Source organism: Anomaloglossus baeobatrachus, chromosome 8 (assembly GCF_048569485.1).
Source record: "Anomaloglossus baeobatrachus isolate aAnoBae1 chromosome 8, aAnoBae1.hap1, whole genome shotgun sequence".
In the NCBI taxonomy this organism is placed as follows: Eukaryota; Metazoa; Chordata; class Amphibia; order Anura; family Aromobatidae; genus Anomaloglossus; species Anomaloglossus baeobatrachus.
In genome coordinates, this window is record NC_134360.1 from 174,140,710 (window position 1) to 174,156,357 (window position 15,648).

The following is a 15,648-nucleotide window of genomic DNA, read 5'->3' on the forward strand; positions in this document are numbered from 1 at the left end:
CTCGTTGCCGGTCCCATCGTAGACGCAGTAGACAAACACGTGACACTGGGGTTCTCTTGCAAACCAAACTTTGACTGTTTATTCTTTTCACCATTATGACATAAATTAATCAAAAATAACGTCTGGAACACCATACTGAGTCTGAACTGGGTGCAAAAAACCTAAAAAATCTACACTATATGGAGATAAGGTATGCACACTAGTGACTATGCAAGGGGAATATATGAAAAGGAGAAACTGCTGTGTGAATACTGACTTGAAAAATCCAATAGCTATATGTAAGAATGAAGGTATGAACAATGGAACCTGCATTACTGCCATGAACATATGAATAAAGAGAAATTTAGCTATTGAATTGATCAATGTTTTGGCGTAGTGTTGGGGCTCTGTTGCATTGATCAATTCAATAGCTAAATTTCTCTTTATTCATATGTTCATGGCAGTAATGCAGATTCCATTGTTCATACCTTCATTCTTACATATAGCTATTGGATTTTTCAAGTCAGTATTCACACAGCAGTTTCTGCTTTTCATATATTCCCCTTACATAGTCACTGGAGTGCATACCTTCTCTCCATATAGTTCACCATTATGACAGACATGACCTCACTTTCGACGGTTCTGTGATTGCTGTACTTTTGGGGTACTCTAACTAGACCTATCTATGCTATCTTGAATCTTGGCTGCATGCTGCTGAGCACCTGAGTTTCCATTCCCCCACTCTTTTTCTCATAGCTGACCGCTTCTGGGCTGTCTAGTATTACGACTTCCTTAGCCCGCCGGGGTGAGCTGTAGGCTCCAGCTCTTACGAGGTTACCTCCATGCTGCGCCTTTACTCCTCGAACCCTATGGAGAACTGCCCCTCCCATGGTCCGTCTCTCTAACTAACCCACTGTGGCCATCTGTCACTACTCCCCTCATTGACTCTACCCTATCATATCTAACATCTAATCCATCGCTGCTCTTTGCCCGATCACTAGATGGCGCCGGCCGCTACACGGTCCCGGCTCTGGTACATTGGGAATTCACACTACACTAGCAGCAGTGCATGTTATCACGCAAATTTAAAATACTCAACAGCATATACATTATGCCTAATAGTATAGGGGGGCACAACCTCCTCCTACACAACCACAACATTATAATTGGTGATATGAATACCATTGATTATCTCATTATAATGGCGTCTGTCAATGGGTTGAATAAATTAGAAGGAAAACAATCAGTTCTAGATGTTCATCTGTTGAAGACAGATAAAATAGTTGTGTGAAAGTTTAGGCAACCATGACAAAAGTCAAATTGTGATGCACAGACGTATGAGTATTTCCAAATTCTATTTCTTCTTTTGCGTTCCTGGGATGCCTGGTCCAAGGAGAAACTTCTAGTGATAGTGTTATGGGTGCCAAAGACATATTGATTCACTCACGTGGGAACAGAACACTAGACCGTCCAGTGCTGTTTTGACAGCAAGATGGTATACAATATCAGGCTTTAATGGTTTGGCTCTTCAGTGGCCCATGTTAATACACTATTTATATGGAGCTCTTCACGTTGCTGCTTCTCAGGATCAGTGGAGGTTCCAGCGGTCGGACCCCAAGCGATCAGCAAGTTATCCCTATCAAAAGATTGGGGTTAACTTCCAAACTTTAGAATACCCTTTTACTTTAATGTGTACATCAGAACTAGCATTGTATCTCCAAAAATCATGAATAAAATAACTCGGACTTTCCACTATACATACATTCCGTGTTACTGGGCCGTGCCACATAGTAGGTTATATAATAGTTCCAGCTAATATGAGTTACCAGCAGTCTACATGGATACATTGGCATCTTGCAGGCCTCTCAGTTCTAATTTCAAAGTTGAGTGATTCTTGAAGAACACCGCTAACATCAATGAGACCTCAACAAGTGACAAGAACAGGAGGTGACATGACAGAACAGGGGGAGCGCAGTATCCAAGAATTACACTCTCATACCAGTGGATATCAGCACTGTACAGAAATGCTCTATTAGTTACTATTAATATGCAAATCCTGTACTTGATAATTTGTGTTACTGTATTTTTTGGTTCTCAAAGAGTAATATCGGACTCACACCTTCCACCGAAGTTATCACACAAACCAAAAACAGCATTGTGGACTGAAGTGTAACGCACCCCAGGGATTTATTATGTAATCACTGAACAGATTAGTGCTTCAGCTCAGTAAATGGCAGCCTAGATTGAAAGATGGCTTCTTATACAGTGACATGGAAGGATTCCAGGATTTTATTTATTTATTTATTGTTTTTACCTCGTTTGACTTGTTTGACCACAAGTTATTTATTTTATGTTATCATCAGACTTTTTTTTCCTAAGCAACATGTGAGATACCGCATTACTTTATAAGTTTCCTACCATAATAAAGTGAAACTATGTATCAAACTTTAGATTTTCTTCTCATAAAACTGCCTATTAGGGCAAGTATTAAAAGGGTAGTCATCAGTGGCGATGGTTTCAGGGACCAGGCTTGTCCCTGCTGTGTCCCTGCACACTATCATTGTGCAATTTTCACAGTGACAGTGCACTCTGTGACATCACTTGTGGGGGCAACACTGATCTTTGAACATCATTGGTCACTCTGATACTGCAAACTAACAGTGTGCTCTGCTCTATTGGCGGTTCTACTGATCTGAGCTGACAAAACAGAGTGCACTGTCACTATGCAAATTGTCCAATGCCAGTGCACAGGGACAGAGTAGCCCCCTGAAACAAGTCTCACAACATATGGTGCTTCGGTTTAAGGGAGGAGGTAGGGGCTCTGACAGTGTCAGCAGCATCTGCCCCCGATGACGCTTTGTTTGATTATCCCAGCATGCACTGGGATTCTCAAACAAAGTGTCATCAGACAGGAAGAAGAGGAAAAACATCAATAGTAGTTAGTGTAGTGAAGGAAAAATAGGACATTTTTAATGCAGCCATATTAGAACATAGTTTAGATTAGTGAAATAAATAGATATAGCTAATTTCTTGCACAAATTTCCGTGACTGAAAGTCAGTTCCATTAATGAGAATGGGGTATTGTTTTGGTGGTATGCATGTGGATTTCTGCAAGCCCCATTCATTAAAATAGAGTTATCTGCATTTACTAACCAGATCATAAATGTCTTGGGGAAGGAGTGCAAATCACCTTATAGCCCTGGATTGGGTTGCAGAAGACTCATGCATGAAGCCAAGTATCTTCCAACGGGGAGCAAGAAATGTAGTGATTCACTAAGTTCAGGCTGAGGAGACCCCATGGAGTGGGATTCCGTATATGGTGGCCTTAAGGGGGCTTTACACGCTACGACATCGCTAATGCGAACTCGTTGGGGTCACGGAATTGGTGACGCATATCCGGCCGCATTAGCGATGCCGTTGCGTGTGACACCTCTGAGCGATTTTGCATCGTTGCAAAAAACGTGCAAAATCGCTCATCGGTGACATGGGGGTCCATTCTCAAATATCGTTACTGCAGCAGTAACGAAGTTGTTCCTTGTTCCTGCGGCAGCACACATCGCTCCGTGTGACACCGCAGGAACGAGGAAGCTCTCTTTACCTGCCTCCCAGCCGCTATGCGGAAGGAAGGAGGTGGGCGGGATGTTACGTCCCGCTCATCTCCGCCCCTCTGCTTCTATTGGACGGCGGTTCAGTGACGCAGCTGTGATGCTGAACGAACCGCCCCCTTAGAAAGGAGGCGGTTCGCCGGTCACAGTGACGTCGCCGGGCAGGCAGGTGGTGTGACGGGTCTGGGCGATGTTGTGCGGCACGGGCAGCGATTTGCCCGTGTCGCACAACAGATGGGGGCGGGTTCCCACGCTAGCGATATCGGTACCGATATCGCAGCGTGTAAAGCGGCCTTTAGTCCACATATGCCAGTACAGACAGCCCACCCTGCTACTGTAATACCGCTGCCATGTACCCTCCCCTCTAATCACACCAGTGCATCCTCCTAGCATTGCTCCCCTTTCCTTTTCCTCTCTGCCCAGCACTCACTCTGCCTGATAGGCCTGCAACTGAGAATAGTCCATACAGAGACACAATACTTGGACGTTACTGAAGGGGAAGAATACGGTAGTATATACAGACTGGGTCAGCGGCTAGGTGCCTCTGTGCTGCGAAGACGGAAAGTCAGTAATTCACCTACTTATTAGAACGCTCAGTAGTGTGGAAAGGGAGTCAGTTGGTCATTAGGAGATTTCTTAAGCAATTCTCAAGCAAATACTCAGGCCCCGATCTCTATTTCACAGAGAGGTTTTGTGCAATCATTTTATTGACACAAGCTTACCGAAGTATTGCAGGATATTAGATCAGTGATCAGACAAGTATAAGATAAAGTTCCATATACGGACTAATTAAAAAGTTAACAAAAAGGAAAATAAATTGTAAAAGTGGAAAAGAAATTGTAAAAATTACAAAACAAATGTTAAAATAAAGTATGAAAATATAATGGAAAATATTTCTGCACTAAAAAGGTTGTTTTATGTAACAATAAAAGTAAACAAAAAAATAGTACACATTCAATATCACCGAAACTACAATGACCCATGCTCTAAAACTGTAACATAACTCATATGATGAACACCTTAAAAAAACACAACAAAAATGTGGCTGTATCACTTTAGTGATACACAAAGAAAAAAAAAAAGTTGTATAGAAAAAATGGTATTACTGAAAACATCATCTCATCCCAGAAGGAATGTGGCCCATCAACTTCTATTTTTTTGTTTGCATCCCATTTACCCAGGAAAGTTGGAGAATCCATGAATGATCTACGGTCATCTTTCTACCAATTTGTTTTGTCTTATTATTATTTCAGTCGTACTGTATTAACTCATAATAGTGTCATTACTGTTCTCTCTCTTTTTTCTTTTTGCATTTTTACATTCTGTTATTATGTCTTCTTTTAAATGTATTAAATTTATTAGTTAAGTTGAAATTTTTTGGGCTATCACTAGGAAAGTTTGTTTTAAAGCAGTTGTCCTCTCTAAAATGACAAGTCTGCAGTCACTCTGTGTGACTGAAGACTAGTGAATCCACATATTGCACACCCTATGAGGATTCTCCATTGTCAGTATCGGGAAATGCGGTCATGTGACTACAAATATGCAGTATGCAGACTCCCGTCTAGAATCCAAGTAGACTATTTGGCCTCATGCAATACACTTACATTGAGTGACACCGGAAACATTCTAGTCGGATTCTGTCCGGGAATATTCATATCACATACTTGCGTACACTTGACCACTATTCCCAGTGCTGACATCGGAGAATCCTCACAGCGCACACAATGTGAGGAATCATAAGTCTGCAGTCACATAGTGTGACTTCAGACTTGTAATTTTAGACCTGACAACCCCTTTAATGAGGGCCTCCTACACTTTTATTAAAACCTCTTTGGGTCGCATATTGAAATTTCCCATGTTATTGGGTGTAAATTCAGAACTTGAAATTCATTCCAGACTGGATATCTCCTTAAAGGGTAACAGTGCTTTCAAGTAAGTTTGCAGAAAAAGCTGTGATGTGTGAGTACATAAGGAATAACACTTTCAATAGTTTTCCCAAGTGAGACTATCTTTAAATTTGCAATTGACTAGGTGATATGTTGTCTATACTAAACACAGAAGTGAAGGATCTGTTCTTTACGTAGCACACAGACAAAAGCAGAAGCAGCTTTGAGGATGTTATACATCACTTCTGAGCAGGGTAGATGTGAATCCAACTCTGGGATGAAGTAAAAGACTTGTTAAAAAGCTCGGCATAATCTTTCTGAGTCTCCTTCTGTTTGTTTTTTAACTCTGCCCCTCATTCATTCTCTGACACATAATTATGATTCTCTGACACATAATTATGCTGGTGTGTCGCCCCCGCATCAGCAGCCGGGCTGCTCGGATCCGGGGTGGCTCGAGAGGGCTCCGGACCTGGGGGTCGTGCGGCTCCTCAAACAAAGTGGGGTTATGTACAGGGGATGGTGTGGAAAGTTTGTGACGCCACCCATGGTGCGTGGTAAGATGGAGTACCACAGCTGCGATTGGGAGTACCCGGTGGTGATAGCGTGGGAAGCTAGGTGTTTAACCCCTCCACGGGTAGGGGAAAATGCCCCGGGACTCGGTGATGGTAACTGGGATGTGCCGTTGGGACGGTAGAGGTCACTTGCGTACTCACTCAGTCCCATAACGCTGACACTGACAACCGTAGTAAACCAAAGTTCTGGACACCGCTGCCGCTGAGGGGGAGCATGCCTGGGTCCCGTTTCTGTTGGTGTTGCCTGTTAACCTGTGATTTTTCTCCGTTGCACCTTGTCTTCTAGTTGGCCCCTTTAGTCTGAAACTAATTGGGTCCTGCTCCCCAGTGTAGCTACCTGAAGGAGCTTGCTCTCAGGGTTCACGCTCGGGATTTTATGGACCGTGTAGTGGAAAGTTCTATCCCCCTTGTTGCGCTAGTACCCCTATTTTGGAGCGGGTGGAGAACGGATCTCGAAGGCTCTGTCCTCGTTGGGTAAATTGTCAGGACGCCTAAAGCTACTCCCTGACCTAGGGTTCACGTACCCCTTCGTGCCCTGGCCCCTGCCCGGTGATGGCACAAGGCCGCCAGCTGTCCTCCTCGACAGTCCGTGCCCCTTGTCACAATCTCCTGCGACCGGGGTCCAGCTCCTACCAGGCCCAGACCAACGTCTGCTACCTAGTAGTTCCAAGGAGCCCAGCTCCTGACCTCCTCTCACTTTCACCTCCAACACTTCACTCTCCCTTTCTCTGACTTACTCCTGACACTCCTAACCTCCCCTTTAACCAACCCCCCAAGTGGGCAACCCTATTCCACTCAGGCCGTCTACTGGTATGTCTGGTGGGTGTGGTGCAGAGTGTTCCTAGGATTTTGATTAGCTGGTCTTTGGCAACACCAATGGTTAGGGACCCGTAACCAAGGAGGAGGTGGATATTGCACAGAAGGGCAGATTGCACAATACCCTGTGAGGACCTGATAGGCCAGGGCAGTCCTTCTGGTCTTTAACCCCTTAACGACCGCGGGCCGTAAAATTACGTCCTAAATGACATAATCTTACTGCCCGCGGTCCTCCGGCGGCAGCATGCCGCGATCGGCACACATCTCAGCTGATTTTCACAGCTGAGATGTGTGCCTGCTAGGCACGAGCAGAATCGTTATCTGCTCGTGCCGATTAACCCCTTATATGGCGCTGTCAATACATGACAGCGCCATTATAAGCGCGATTGCGGTAATGTTTTCCTTACCGCCCGATACCGCCCGATACCGGAAGTCACGTGACGCGATCACGTGACTCCCGATAGTTGTCATGGTAGCACAGGGTCATGTGATGACTCCTGTACTACACCTGACTTGGTTTCACTTTCGCTGTGCCCGGGGCACAGCAAAAGAGAAAGACAGCGTATCTGCTGTTTACAGCCTTCCAGCTGTGATCAGCAGATACTGCAGAGCGATCGGAATGCTGATCGCAATAGCCCCCTAGGGGGACTAGTAAAATAAAAAAAAAAAGTTAAAAAATAAGTTTTAAAAAATTAATAAAAAACAAAAAAACCTAAAAGTTCAAATCACCCCCCATTCGCCCCATTGAAAATTAAAGGGTTAAAAAAATAAAAAATATACACACATTTGGTATCGCCGCGTTCAGAAACGCCCGATCTATCAAAATATAAAATCAATTAATCTGATCAGTAAACGGCGTAGCGGCAAAAAAATTCCAAACGCCAAAACGACGTTTTTTTGTCGCCACAACTTTTGCGCAAAATGCAATAAGAGGCGATCAAAACGTAGCATCTGCGCAAAAATGGTACCGTTAAAAACGTCAGCTCGAGACGCAAAAAATAAGCCGTCATTAAACCTAAGATCCCGAAAAATGAGAACGCTACGGGTCACGGAATATGGCGTAAAACGTGCGCCACTTTTTTCGGACAAACTTCCGATTTTTTTTTAACCCCTTATATAAAAGTAAACCTATACATGTTTGGTGTCTACGAACTCGCACTGACCTGAGGCATCATACCCACACATCAGTTTTACCATATAGTGAACACAGTGAATAAAATATCTCAAAAACCATATTGCGATCGCACTTTTTTTGCAATTTTTCAGCATTTGGAATTTTTTTGCCATTTTCTAGTACACTATATGGTAAAACTGATGGTTTCATTTAAAAGTACAGCTCGTTCCGCAAAAAATGAGCCCTCACATGACCATATTGACTGAAAAATAAAAAAGTTACGTCTCTCAGAAAAAGAATGGCGAAAAAAAAAAACGGAAAGCGAAAAATCGGCCGGTCGTGAAGGGGTTAATTAGATAAAGTTGCGCTGCTATTTATTTCAGAGTGAATGATGTGTTGAGTTCATGAGGAAGAGGGAGTGGAAGAAGAGGCTTATATGTGGAGAAAGAAGCAGGTTTCTCTGATAAGCTATATTACAAAGTTACGTATATTCACATGTACATTTCACTTATGTAAAGTTTGCTAAAAAATACAGTTTTTGTAAGAAAATAATGAAGTAGCAGGTTACACGGGATCATGAAAAGACACTTCAGTCAATTTTTCAAATTAATTTTGAGTCCTTAAAAATGAAGCAACCATTTAAAAAATTCTCAAATTTCTCTCCTGTTTAAGCAATATTTTTTCTGAAAACACCTTGAGCCAACTGCATCTCTTAGCTGAATGTCTCCTTTCATTATATTCTTCTAATGCTCCTGAAATTTGTCTTCCTTGTAATATTTCTCTGTTACTACGCAAACTGTTACTGCTTGTAAAGCTGGAAGCATGAATATAAACCTCTTCCTCACCAGGTGATATTCTGTTTTCGCTTTTACTCACCTTCTGCCAAGTGTCATAACTTTTTTTTCTATTGATATGGGTGTATGAGGGCTTTTTTTGCGCAACAATTTGTAGTTTACACCATAGTGAAGTTTCAACAAAAAAAAGTGCAATTCTGCAATTGTTGTGGGTTTTTTTTTTTTTTACTGCACTCATTGTCTTGTAATTATCAATACGATTATGGTGATACCATACATGTATAATTTTTTTTTTTTTCATTTAAAGAGAACATGTCATCAGGATTTTATACCTCAAACTAATGGCTTTTGTGTAAAGGTGATTTATGCTGAATAAATCCTTACTTTTTGTCATGAGTGTGTTCCGCTCTGGGGAGACCTCTGGTAAATGTGGGACCAGAAGGTCACAACGCCTTATTAGGCTCAGATCTATAACTTGTATTTGAGAATCTACTTTCTTTTAGTGCTGTAGGCGTTAAAGATTCTTTCCTATCTGGTTGTCCTTTGTAGCCTTGATCTCAGGTGCAGTTCTTTTGTGACCACTCCCCTTTGTTAAAAAAAAGTCATGTGTCTTACCATCTGACGCCGTTTATAGAATCGCATTCTTATGCTGAGCACTTTGAAAGTACCCTATCTCTGAAAGAAGCTGATGAGTTGTGACTTTTGCAGCTGTGGCGTTTTGCTGCATTGAAGGAGTTTGGAGTTTGTTTTCATTTTTGTGTCTATCTTTCCTCTGTTTGTCTCCCTTCACTTGTGTTGTATTATTCCAGTGGTGAGTTTTCTCGACAGCCTTCTCACTAGCCAGGGTGAGTTCAGGGGAAGTGAGGGCCTAGGCACACAGCAGCGACGGGTGGGAGAGGGGGGGAGACCTGTATAGGGATTTAAGGGAACGATGGGTACAGACTCAGGTGAGTTGCAGGTGTCCCCATCTTCCTCTCCTTATCACCAGGTTCTTCCTTCTACACCATTCCCAATGTTACCTTTGTGTTGCGCTGCATGCAAAGCATCTGGACACTCCAATGTGCCACTTTTCTTGTACAAATCCATTTAGCTGTTTTAGAGAAATCTATATTTGAAACTGTATGCTAATAGAGTTGCAAGTTTAGTGGGACAGGCACTGTATTTACAGTTCTTCTGCATCTCTGTCTTTTTCCTGCCCACTCCCTGCCACCTGTCTCTAACTGACAGGTCACTGAAACATAAGTCAGAGACAAGAGGCAGGCAGTGGGCGACAATTTGGGTTATAAAATCCTGATGACAGGTTCCCTTTAAAGAGGATCTTTCACCAAATGTTTCATATTAAACCAAATACACAAACAATGTAATAGATTCTTCAAAGCATAATAAAACTTTTTTTGTTTCACCTTTCTAGTTTCACCTTTCCATTGCAGAGATATTAGCTATCAAAATATTTGACACCCAAACAATTAAAAAAATAAGTGAAAGTGGACTTTCCAGAGAGCTTTCACTGTGGGCGTGTACTTCTTCCTCTTTCTGACACTGACCAGTAATAAGCAGGCAGCAACACACAGGGGAAAAAAGAACACCCCCCCATAATGACCTAGGACAGGCTCAGTGTGAGAGGCATCGTCAGTCTGCTCTCACTGTAGAGTGATGACGTGCTGGAGAATATGTGTGTGTGCAAAATGCTCATTTATCGGGTTAAATTATCTTATTGTTTGCCTAAAATATTGTTCTTTGCAGTGCAAAATCCTGTGTAAACAGCACTTTTGCTTCCGAGAACAATGGCACTGAATGATCTATTACTGATTGTTCAGTGAGAATCTGAAATATTGTCTGCCTGTGTAATGCCACACACTGCTAATAATGCCACACACTGGCTGGTGTAAATGCACCTAGAGCCGCTCCCACTCATAGGAGTACTGGAAGGTATACTGTGAAAAACACTTCAGAACAGGACCTTCAACCATTAACCCTTATGCTGCCTTACAGCTTTGTCAGGTGCATTTAATAGCACTTATACTTGAATTGCTTTTCACTCTGTTAACCCTAGAACGCATACCTGGGCCTCGCAGGCCTGCTAGGTTACTTGTTTTCTTTTGTAGATTTCTATGGTTGCACGTTCTAGGGTTAAAGGGTTAAGTACTGTAGATGTACTGCAGCTATCCAGCGCCAAGTGCAAGATACACAGACCACAAAGCTGGTTTCGACAGACCAAATCTGGGAGTGGTTGATGGCTTCCCTGGATACTGTTGAGATGGAGAAGCTTGGGACAAACTATGTGACTGTGGGAAGAAATCAGTGAGGCTGAGGATGGGACGTAATCTTCCAAAACATAAACTGATGTAAAGATTGATCAGTCAGAAAAATTGTATCCTGTGTCAGACAGGCTGCGGTCTGTTGCCCAAACACATTACCCCGTCTCAAAATCCAGCAATGGATTGTTAAATAGTACAGAGGTTTAAACTATTGTTCTTATCTTTCAGTCAGTCCTGGTTTACCTGGAAAAATTTGCATCAAAAATGGTATCAGAACCGAAGATAAAAAAGGTGCAAATGCTGCAGCAACCGGTGATGTACCATATGCACAACTGTCACGGTCATCTCCTTGTTTTTTTTGAGACTAGTGACAGCATTATGACTGGAGTCTCCCATCTCCATCTTGACTCCTCATGTTAACGAAGTTTCCTTTCCTTTAGCGTCTCATGAGTTACTTTCAGATTTTTTATCAGCAGCTCTGAGCAGGGCAGGTCACCATTTAGGTTAAATACTGGATCCTTCCCAGCAGACCTTGCTGCTATTAGAATCATTTCTACTTTGGCCAGCCTGGTGGAAGGAACTGCTGAGGATTTGTTCTGTGCCTGTCCACCTGCTATCTTAAGAGTCTGTCTTCTATGGTGAAGTTGTCGATTCGTATTGAATTGATGATGCCCTACAACTTTGTAATTCACTTTTTTTCTCTCTCGTTCCGTTTTCGAGATAAAAATGCTGACTCCGTTGTTTTCCACCAGGTGGCGCAATAGGTGGTTTCATTACGTAGCGCATGGATACTTTACTATACCTAGATACCACTTCTATGCCTATAGCTGCCGCCGTTCTCAAGTTAATGGCAGTGGACAGGATATGGGTGGACACACTGTATAATGTTTGTTGGTTTTTTTGTAACATGTTGTAAGCTCTTTTTCTGGTCCCTAGATCAGGATTCTGGATACACCATTTGTCCTCTATGTACAGAGATTGGATAATGCAGCATGGTCGCACATAATCATGAACTAGCCTAGCTGAGTATTAGGCCGGTTTCACATAACAGTAATTTTGGTATGTGCGCTATGACTTTTGTGAATACATCAAGGAACCATTACAATTAATGTGACTTTTTACATGTCCTTTTTTAATATGTACTGACTGATTGTCGGCAAAAAAAACCCAGAAACCATGTCTTATGTCCACGTTGAGAGAAAACTCTCCAATACAAGCCAATGGCAGAGTTAAAAAAAAGGGATAGTTTACGAATGTCATCTGTGTGCTGTCTGTATTTTGCAGTTTACTGAGAACACACCGAGATTTTTTGTCATACATGAAAATCGGATGCAAGGCTTGTAAAAACTGAGACAAGGACTAAAAATAGGTTAAAAAAAAATATGGACTGCTTTCACGTATGCAAACCAAAAAAAGGATTAGTGAAAGGGGCGTCAGGGTAGGTTTACAGGATAGTTTTCACTACATCCAAGTAAAATGGTACGCCTATTCTGTTCAGATTTCAGAGTTTGTTCAGAGTCTGTTTTTCTTGGACGTTCTCCTCCTTCTCCATTCTGTCAGTCATCCGAGAGTGGTCCAATTTTTTCCACAGACCCATAGACTTGCATTGCCAATTTTGATCTGACAAAATCGGATATGTGCACAGCCCAACAGAATATCATAGTAATGAGAAAATCTGTGATGTGCACGAGTCCTTAGGCCTCCTTCACATGTCCGTTTAAAAGACGCACGTGTTTCACATTCTATTTTCTCCATTTGTGTAGCCATCCGCGTGCTCTCTGTGTGCCGTTCCTGTGTACCTTCCCTCTGACATCTGTGTGACAGGTACCGGACAAAAATAGCTTGTACAGCTACTTATCTAAATAAATAAATTAATTAATTGAAAGGAAAAAAAAATTATGTGGAGACCCCTATTTTTCATAAGCAGCAAATATAAAGCTGCGACTATAGGCTGTAACCATCAGCTGGCTGCTGTTCCTTGGTTGGTTATGAAAAATGGGGGGGAACACCATGCTGTTTTTTAAAGTTATTTATTTAAATAATTAGAAAAACAGTGTGAGATCCTCTGTATTTTTCATAACAAGACAAGGTAAAGTTAACAGTGGAGGGTTGCAGCCCTCAGCTGCGGCTTTACCTGTCCTGGTTATGAAAAATAGGGAGCGTCCCACATAATTTGTTTTCCTTTATTTAATAATTCGGCTAAAATAGCTGTATAACCTATCTAGCGTGTATCTATCTTTGTACATCTTTTACACATAAAAAAAAATTTCAGAACATTTTTTTCTGATACATGTCACATGGATATCACAAGGATGCCATCCACGTGCTATCCGTATTTTAGCAGTGCTGCAGGAAAAAAATGGACATGTCTCTTTGTGGATCACACAGACAAGCAGGTGGTTCACACGGAAACATGGTCCATGTGAAAACACAGAGGCGTGAAGATCACCACTGATTAAATTAGTATGATTGTGAGCGTGTTTAAGGTACTTGTGACAACTTACACCACATATACCGGCAGTGTCAGACTTGCTACCGGAGGAATTGCCAGTAATATCAGTTCTGGCTGCAGTTAACTGGATTGAACTCCGGAGCACTCACCTGAGCTCCGGAGTTCAGCCCGGCCTGTGTGACATGAACCGCAATCGCCAGGGAATTAGTCAGCGCTTGTGGTTCAGTCCTGCAAACCCGAGTTCAGGCCAGGCTGCACTCCGGAGCTCAACTGAGAGCTCCGGAGTTCAATCCAGGTAACCGCAGCCAGGACTGGTATTACTGGCGGTTTCTCCGGTAGCTAGTCCGATTCTGCATACCGGACATACAGACATGTAAAGAGAGCCTTAAGCTATGTGCGCATGCTGCAGTTTTATTTCTTCAGCAAAAAACGCACCCTCTGGCTGAAAAACATAAAAAATGCAGCATGCACACAGGACCTAAGGCTATATCTATTAGTCCCAAAGACTATGAATGAAGTAGTAATAGTCACAACCATGACACTTCATCCAATACCAATCTCAGTGAGGAGAAAGAAGGGTGGGGTACCTGTTTAGTGGTCGGTATGAGACACTCTGATCACTCTGTCATTCATGGGATAACCTTTAGGCCTCCTTTACATGTCCGCATAAACCACACCCATGTTTCACGGTCTGTGGTGAAGGTGCTTATGTGTGTGCTGTCCCTGTGTCATCTGCGTGCCATCCGGATATCACAGGGACAACATGAGCTGGTACACTTTCCTGTCCCCAGCGCTGCTGTTACTTACAGGTCCGTGGTGAGTGCAGTGAATATGCAATGAGCATAATGAGCGGGCCAAGAAGCAACAACAGAGGCAGAGACAGCAGCACTGAAGACAGATAAGTATAAAAATTCTTTATTTTTATGTCACCTGTGTTTTCTCTGGTACATGTCACATGGCTCACATCAGTGTGCAGTCCGTATGACACCGCTGCTGCAGGCAGAAAACGGACATGTTGCTGTGTGGAACACACAGACGTGGTCCTTGTGAAAACACGGACGTGTGTGCAGACCCATTGATTATAATGGGCCTAAGAGTGTCCATGTGTCTGGTACGTGAAAACGGACATTACACGTACCGGAGACACGGATGTGTGAAGAGGCCTTAAGGGGTAAATCAGATTTATGTAGTCTTGTAGAAATCCAAGGACAAGTGTTTACCGGCTTCTCTACAACTAAGGATTAGTGATCAAGTAAACATCAAAAAGTTGTTTCATAAGTATAAAGATATGTTCACACATTGCAAACTTATTGCTAAAATTCCTGGTATTGAAAATCCATTCCTTATATCTAATTGAGATGACTTTCACAGCGACTATAGATATTTCTGCAGGGCCCAATAAAATGTGTACAGAATGTAAGTAAAACGCCCTGGACCTGCATTTGGCATAAGCAGTCCCTGCCATTCTCAGGCTGTTTTCTACTTCAGCAATAGACCACAAACACATATCATGTGCCTCTCCGCAGTCATAGTCATCAAATAACAAACCGATAAAAAATATCACAAGGGTGTCAGCGCAATAAGAACTCCAGAAAAAATATTTATGAAGCAGAAAGATGGTTACACGCAGGGTGTGCACAGCTTGAGTGTGTGGGTGCGAGGTCCCAGTCATGCAGATGACATACAGGTGATAGTCTCTAGAGAATGTATCATTGACGTGGAGAACAGAGGCGATTCATGACACGGCCACGACTTTCTCTTATATATGTCTGAGCTCGTCAACTTTTCCAGCACATATAATATATATATCACACGTCATATTAAAAAGAGCTAATTTAGGTTTAGAGTTTATTACAATGAACTTGTTACCCAAGCTGATGATTTTTTATTACTGTTTCTATGACATCATGCCTTTAAAAGGAACATCAAGGCAACAAATTCACAAGTGTCACAGTTTGTAATCCGTAGTTCAAATTCTAGCTTTCTATTTTGAATTTTCATTCCTGTCTCATTGCCTCTGCTGTACAGTACTCTACTCCCTTTCTTCACACGGTGCTATTTTGATGCCTTTAAACAAAGGGTTCACTACTTATTTTTCCAAGCCACATCGATATAATGTTGAGAAACAAGGCTTCTCTCAAATACCTTGTGTTGGCAATAGTGCATGTGAGC